This window comes from Castor canadensis, chromosome 1 (assembly GCF_047511655.1).
Source record: "Castor canadensis chromosome 1, mCasCan1.hap1v2, whole genome shotgun sequence".
NCBI lineage: Eukaryota > Metazoa > Chordata > Mammalia > Rodentia > Castoridae > Castor > Castor canadensis.
The window spans coordinates 157,218,486-157,226,405 of record NC_133386.1 but is presented as its reverse complement, the minus strand read 5'-3'; the positions used below and the strand labels follow the sequence as shown (position 1 = coordinate 157,226,405).

The 7,920-nt window shown below is 39.9% G+C and overlaps 1 pseudogene; it reads left to right on the top strand.

Annotated features, from left to right (window-relative positions):
• The first annotated feature begins 589 nt into the window (after window positions 1-589).
• Window positions 590-7,626, top strand: LOC141411424 (mas-related G-protein coupled receptor member X2-like; annotated as a pseudogene).
• Window positions 7,627-7,920: the final 294 nt, after the last annotated feature.

Below are 7,920 nucleotides of genomic sequence, written 5' to 3'. Positions count from 1 at the left end.
AATGGATGGAAGGTAAAGGTTCACATAGGACAGGCTGATTTATAGTCATATCATTTGATCTCAGTTCACATCCGTGTTTCCACCTTGGGGTGATACATGCAGGAGAAAAATTGCTCTCATCAGGAAAATGCAGGATACAGGATATTTCCTCTGAAAACCAAGACCTGACTATGGAAATTCCTAGTGGGTCAATGACATTTTCCCCTTTTGATTGATATTGCCAAAGTCTCTATTTTATTCTAACCACTCTAATCTCTCTCATGGGGAGAGCATGGCCCTTAAATCCATTTAAGAACTAAGGTAATGTTGCAGCAATGCTTCCCAGGGCTTAGTTGCTATAAACACAATTTTCATTGTTTTAATAGCTTACCAAAGTTATTCTTTTTCCACATTTCATATATTCCAAAGAAGAAAAGGTTATCCTAAACTGAAATAACTAAGGAGCAGTAATTTATATATTTAGAAAATGGGTATCATTAAGAGAAAGGGACAATTCACAGTGAAGAAGCCTTAGGCAAATCATGGTGAAGCATTAGTTCTACCCATAGACTAAAGGGACAGGGGAAGAAACAATGACTAAAGTATAGCTATGCATGCAGCTACAACAGTAGGAAAGGATGACCAGGTGAGTGGAAAAGCACTGCCATTGTCAACAAATAGCTTCACATGCAGAAAGCCAGGGGATGAAACAAACCTAAATCCTTTTCCTCCTGCATTCCTGTCTCCTGGTGGTGCCTCCAGTGGCTCAATTCAACCAGAAACAAGAATGAAAAGGGATGCAATGGAAGGCACATGCTTGGGATGCAAATAGGGTCAAGAAACATAGAATGAAAATCCTCAAGGAAAATGGAAACTATTCTTCACAGCTCCTCACTCTTTACTCTCTGAGGTTTTTCTGTATCTAAATATAGTTGTGGGGGAGAAATGGCCCAAACAATGTATGCACATATGAGTAAAAGAAAAAACATAAATATAGTTGAATCACTTCTCACCTTCATCAGTTATTTTTTCCATGTTTTCAGCTTCTTTCTCTAGTGTCACTTTTATGGGCATTCCCTATGTTGATCAAAAAAACCTTGAAAAGGAATGTACTAAAAAAGGAAAACATATTCTATGTTGGTTAGACCATAGATTTGGCTCAAATAGAGTACTAGTATAATAATGGATTTAACATGATGTGTTTTCAAACTGGGCTGCATGTTCCAAGATAGCAAATTTGAGGACTTCTTTGAAATTGTTGCTCTGAAAGTCTAGAGTGGCACCCTCAACTTTGTGGTCCTGCATGGTTCCCAGCCCCTTCAGAATTACATCCCATGGGGAAGAGGAGTGAAAGAGAAGATTACTGGATTAATTCTGTAACCAAGAAGTAGGTAAATCAATCTGTTCCCCTCCCATTGATCAATCCTAGCCACATGATGCCATCCAGCACCAAGAGAGACTGAAATGTGGCATATGTTTTCTGGTATAAAACTAAGCAAATTACCACGTGACAGAAAAGGAGAATGGATATAGAGTTGCTAACAGTCTCTCCAGACTCTAATTATCAATTAGATTCTGTGATAACAAGAAGATTTTTTTGGGAGTTCCTCAGAAATAAAGAATGATTGATATGAGAACAGTGGGAAGCCTCAGACAGGGCTCAAGGAGACCATGGGATGATATTGATCCTGCTACTGATGATGTTAGCTCAGAAAAATCCTTTTGTCTATATAAGCCCCAGTTTCTTCCTATGTTAGTGAAGATACTAGAATACCTTTAAGAAACACATGCTTACCAAATAAAACTCTTGGTTATCCTATGTTCCTTTCTATGTAAATTTTTTTTAATTTTTATTTTATTCATATGTGCATACAATGTTTGGGTCATTTCTCCCCTCATCCCCCCACCCCCTTCCTAACCTCCCCCATCCCCCCAGCTCAATCCCTTACACCCCTTTACCCCTTGCTACCCAGAAGAAACTATTCTGCCCTTATTTCTAATTTTGATGAAAAGAGAGTATAGCAATAATAGGAAGGACGAAGGGTTTTTGCTAGTTGAGATAAGGATAGCTATACAAGGAGTTGACTCGTATTGATTTCCTGTACATGTGTGTTACATTCTAAGTTATTTCTTCTTGAACTAACCTTTTCTCTAGTTCCTGGTCCCATTCTCCTATTGGCCTCAGTTGCTTTACATTATCTGCTTCAATTTCTCTGTGTTGAGGGAAACAAATGTTATCTAGTTTTTTGGGTGTCTTACCTGTCCCATCCTGCAGGACACATCAGCGTGGGTAGCGAACCTAGAAGGGGAAGAATGAAGGGACAAGAGACACGAAGGAGACAGCAAGACAGGAGTTCTGATCAAGCTGCAAAATTTTATTGTTCCCACAGGGGTATTTATGTGCTGAGGGAGTGAGGGGTATGACAAGGTGCAGGCTGGTTGGCTGGTTCTGCTATAGGACTTCTGATAGGGTGCACGTTCGCGCCGGCTGCAAGGTAAACTCCTGGAAGAGAAGCAGGGACGGCGCCATCTTGTGCTGGAGATGGAGAAGTTGGGACAAACAACCGCAAAATGTTCCAGGGCAAGGTCAAGACAGAATGGCTCACAAAGGGAGCCTTGTCTCCGACACTTACCTATCCTCATACCTCCTTTGTGTGCTCTCACTATATCATGTGATCAAAGTCCAATCCCCTTGTGGTGTATGCCCTATATCTAATGTAAAATATGAGAGAGAACAACTTTCTCAATGAAACCCCAGCAGCACAGCAACTAAGAGATAGCATAGATAAATGGGACCTCATAAAATTAAAAACCTTCTGTTCATCAAAAGAAATGCTCTCTAAACTGAAGAGAACACCCACAGAGTGGGAGAAAATATTTGCCAGCGACACATCAGACAAAGGACTGATAACCAGAATATATAGGGAACTTAAAAAACTAAATTCTCCCAAAACTAATGAACCAATAAAGATGTAGGCAAGTGAACTAAACAGAACTTTCTCAAAAGAAGAAATTCAAATGGCCAAAAAACACATGAAAAAATGCTCACCATCCCTAGCAATAAAGGAAATGCAAATTAAAATCACACTAAGATTCCACCTCACCCCTCTTAGAATAGTCATCATTAGCAACACCACCAACGACAGGTGTTGGTGAGGATGTGGGGGAAAAGGAACCCTCTTACACTGTTGGTGGGAATGTCGATTAGTACAACCACTCTGGAAAAAAATTTGGAGGCTACTTAAAAAGCTAGACATCGATCTACCATTTGATCCGGTAATACCACTCTTGGGGATATACCCAAAAGACTGTGACACAGGTTACTCCAGAGGCACCTGCACACCCATGTTTATTGTGGCACTATTCACAATAGCCAAGTTATAGAAACAGCCAAGATGCCCCAACACTAACAAATGGATTAAAAAAATGTGGTATCTATACACAATGGAATTTTATGCAGCCATGAAGAAGAACGAATTGGAGAACATCATTCTGAGTGAGGTTAGCCTGGCCCAAAGACCAAAAATCGTATGTTCTCTCTCATATGTGGACATTAGATCAAGGGCAAACACAACAAGGGGATTGGACTTTGAGCACATGATAAAAGCGAGAGCACACAAGGGAGGGGTGAGGATAGGTAAGACACCTAAAAAACTAGCTAGCATTTGTTGCCCTTAACACAGAGAAACTAAAGCAGATACCTTAAAAGCAACTGGGGCCAATAGGAAAAGGGGAACAGGTACTAGAGAAAAGGTTAGATCAAAAAGAATTAACCTAGAAGGTAACACCCACTCACAGGAAATCAATGTGAGTCAATGCCCTGTATAGCTATCCTTATCTCAAAAAAACCCTTATCAGCAAACACCCTTGTTCCTTCCTATTATTGCTTATACTCTCTCTACAACAAAATTAGAAATAAGGGCAAAATAGTTTCTGCTGGGTATTGAGGGGGTGGGGGGAGAGGGAGGGGGCGGAGTGAGTGGTAAGGGAGGGGGTGGGGGCCGGCGGGAGAAATGACCCAAGCCTTGTATGCACATATGATTAATAAAAGGAAAAAAAAATAACTTTCTCAATAGAAGAAATTCAAATAGCCAAAAAACACATGAAAAAATGCTCACCATCCCTAGCAATAAAGGAAATGCAAATTAAAACCACACTAAGATTCCACCTCACCCCTGTTAGAATAGCCATCATTAGCAACACCACCAACAACAGGTGTTGGTGAGGATGTGGAGAAAAAGGAACCCTCTTACACTGTTGATGGGAATGTAAACTAGTACAACCACTCTGGAAAAAAATTTGGAGACTACTTAAAAAGCTAAACATTGATCTACCATTTGATCCAGCCATACCACTCTTGGGGATATACCCAAAAGTTGTGACACAGGTTACTCCAGAGGCACCTGCACACCCATGTTTATTGTGGCACTATTCACAATAGCCAAGTTATGGAAACAGCCAAGATGCCCCACCACTAACAAATGGATTAGGAAAATGTAGTATTTACACACAATGGAATTTTATGCAGCCATGAAGAAGAATGAAATGTTACCATTTACAGGTAAATGGATGGAATTGGAGAACATCATTCTGAGTGAGGTCAGCCTGGCCCAAAAGACCAAAAATCCTATGTTCTCCTTCATTTTTAAAAATTATTTTATTTTATTTTTTATTTTTTTATTGTTTTATTTTATTTTTTTAAAATTTTATTATTCATATGTGCATACAAGGCTTGGGTCATTTCTCCCCCCTGCCCCCACCCCTTCCCTTACCTCCCACTCTGCTCCCTCCCTCTCCCCCCTCTCAATACCCAGCAGAAACTATTTTGCCCTTATTTCTAATTTTGTTGTAGAGAGAGTATAAGCAATAATAGGAAGGAACAAGGGTTTTTGCTAGTTGAGATAAGGATAGCTATACAGGGCATTGACTCACATTGATTTCCTGTGAGTGGGTGTTACCTTCTAGGTGAATTCTTTTTGATCTAACCTTATCTCTAGTTCCTGGTCCCCTTTTCCCATTGGCCTCAGTTGCTTTTAAGGTATCTGCTTTAGTTTCTCTGCGTTAAGGGCAACAAATGCTAGCTAGTTTTTTAGGTGTCTTACCTATCCTCACCCCTCCCTTGTGTGCTAAAGCTTTTATCATGTGCTCAAAGTCCAATCCCCTTGTTGTGTTTGCCCTTGATCTAATGTCCACATATGATGGAGAACATATGATTTTTGGTCTTTTGGGCCAGGCTAACCTCACTCAGAATGATGTTCTCCAATTCCATCCATTTACCAGTGAATGATAACATTTCGTTCTTCTTCATGGCTGCATAAAATTCCATTGTGTATAGATACCACATTTTCTTAATCCATTTGTTAGTGTTGGGGCATCTTGGCTGTTTCTATAACTTGGCTATTGTGAATAGTGCCACAATAAACATGGGTGTGCAGGTGCCTCTGGAGTAACCTGTGTCACAGTCTTTTGGGTATATCCCCAAGAGTGGTATTGCTGGATCAAATGGTAGATCAATGTTTAGCTTTTTAAGTAGCCTCCAAATTTTTTTCCAGAGTGGTTGTACTAGTTTACATTCCCACCAACAGTGTAAGAGGGTTTCTTTTCCCCTGCATCCTTGCCAACACCTGCTGTTGGTGTTGTTATTAATGATGGCTATTCTAACAGGGGTGAGGTGGAATCTTAGTGTGGTTTTAATTTGCATTTCCTTTATTGCTAGTGATTGTGAGCATTTTTTCATGTGTTTTTTGGCCATTTGAATTTCTTCTTTTGAGAAATTTCCATTTAGTTCACTTGCCTATTTCTTTATTGGTTCATTAATTTTTGGAGAATTTAGTTTTTTGAGTTCCCTATATATTTGTGAGTCCCTTTTATTACTTTCATCTGTTTTATTGATCCAGCTAGGAATTCCAAAGCTATTTTGAATAAGAAGAATTACATAAGCAATTCTTAACACTCAGGAACCAGTTATAGAAGTGATAATGTTGAGTGAAATTTTCTTCTAACATTATAGAATGTGTTGTAATTCCTTTCACTTTTATTTTCCATTCAACTCAACTTACCCACTACTGTAAGGGTCCTCATTCATTTCTTCATTCTTTGAAAAAATATTGAGAACACATTGTGCTACACACAGAGTAAGTCCTGGGGATATAAAATGTGCTCTTGTCTTCTAAGGCTGACACACTGAGATATTTCTAGTTCACCTGGCCCATTTATCCTCACAAATGTCCAAGAAAGAGGTAGCAATCCTTTTATTGCTCTAAAGCAAGGCCTTCATCCGCTAGAGAGGGAACCCTATCGACATAGGGATGTAATGATCACATCTGTGTCTTTATGAATTCCTGAAACTGAGAAAAATTATCTGTTCCAGGACAAAGTAGTGTTGTGTCCATGATGCTAGTCAACTGAATGGAGGTGTTTAAATCATAGAATATTTCCATATTTATGTAGAGGATCTGAGTTCAAGGACAGATAGCTCAGGTTTCAGGTTCAACTAGTACTGGGTTTGAATCCAGATTCCTGGACTCCTTAGCGCTTGATAGTTTACTTATTCACTATAAATCTTTGTTCCCCTCATCTTTTTAACAGGGAGAGTAATTCCCTATAGCAAGGAGGTCCTGAGAATATGTTACCATATGGTAAGCTCTCAGATCTCATTTATGTTTTCAGGAGCACCAGTGGAAGTTTTGTGAGCATGGATCCACCCTTCCCATCTCAGTGGACAGAGCCCACACCACGAATGGAAGTAGTCAGTTCTCTTACACATCTTGTGACAATGAGATAATCCTGTACTTGCTGCTGTTTATCATTGTCCCAGTTGGAGTGGCAGGAAACGTGATTGTGCTGTGGCTCCTAATCTTCCAGTTGCCCAAGAATGCCATCTCGGTCTACATTCTAAACCTGGCTGCAGCAGACTTCCTTCTTTTCAGCTGCCTCATCATTGGTTCCCTGTTGCTTATCATCAGCTTCTTCCATTACTTCTCTATCCAGATACATGTAATATTAGGTCATGTGGTGATTATTCCTATATTGCTAGACTGAGCATACTTAGTCCCATTAACACTGAGCACTGTCTGTCCTGTGGCCTATTTGATACCACTACCACCACTGAGAATACATTTCATCTGTCATTTGTGTTCTGTTCTGGGGATTGTCCCTGATGCTGATTGTCCTGAAATTGTGCTTGTCTAGACACGTGGCTAGGTTTTTTGATGGGGATTGGGAGAAAAATGTTGATTTTATTGCTAGTTATTTTATTTGTAACTTTCTTGCATCCAGTGTGGCCCTGCTGGTCAGGATCTTCAGTGGCTCCTGGCAGAGGCCAGTTACTAGACTGTGTGTGACCATCCTGCTGACGTTGCTGGTCTTTCTCACCTGTGGGCTGCCTTTTAGCACTTACTGGTTCTTCTTATGATGGCTTCCAAATTCTTTTTATCATCTCTTTTGTTACTTTCATCCATTTTCTGTTGTCCTGTGCTGTGTTAACAAATGTGCTAACCCCATCCTTTACTTCTTCATTAGATCCTTCAGGAAGCAGTGACAGCATGACACCCTCAAGGTGTTGTCCAGAAGGCTCTGCAGGACACTCCTGAGCAAGATGAATGTAGAGACAGACATCAGGAGACCCTGAAGCTATCAAGAAGCTGATGAAGAACCTCTCCTTTGGCAGACAGATGTGGCTTTGACAGTCCTGACACAGATATCTGCTACTCTCTTAGATTCATGACTTGGAAATGCCTCAGAGATTTTGCAGTGCCTTCAAATATAATTTTTAACCTGGGTTTTCTTGTTTTTCTTAAAGAAAATAGACATACGAATTCTCCAATCTTTATGAAAGAATTTCTTGAATTTCCTCTGAACATTTCTTATGGAACACCTTTCTTGCCATTTTTTAATGAAGTGGAAAAATTCATGGGTCAAAACCATATACTCAAATTTATC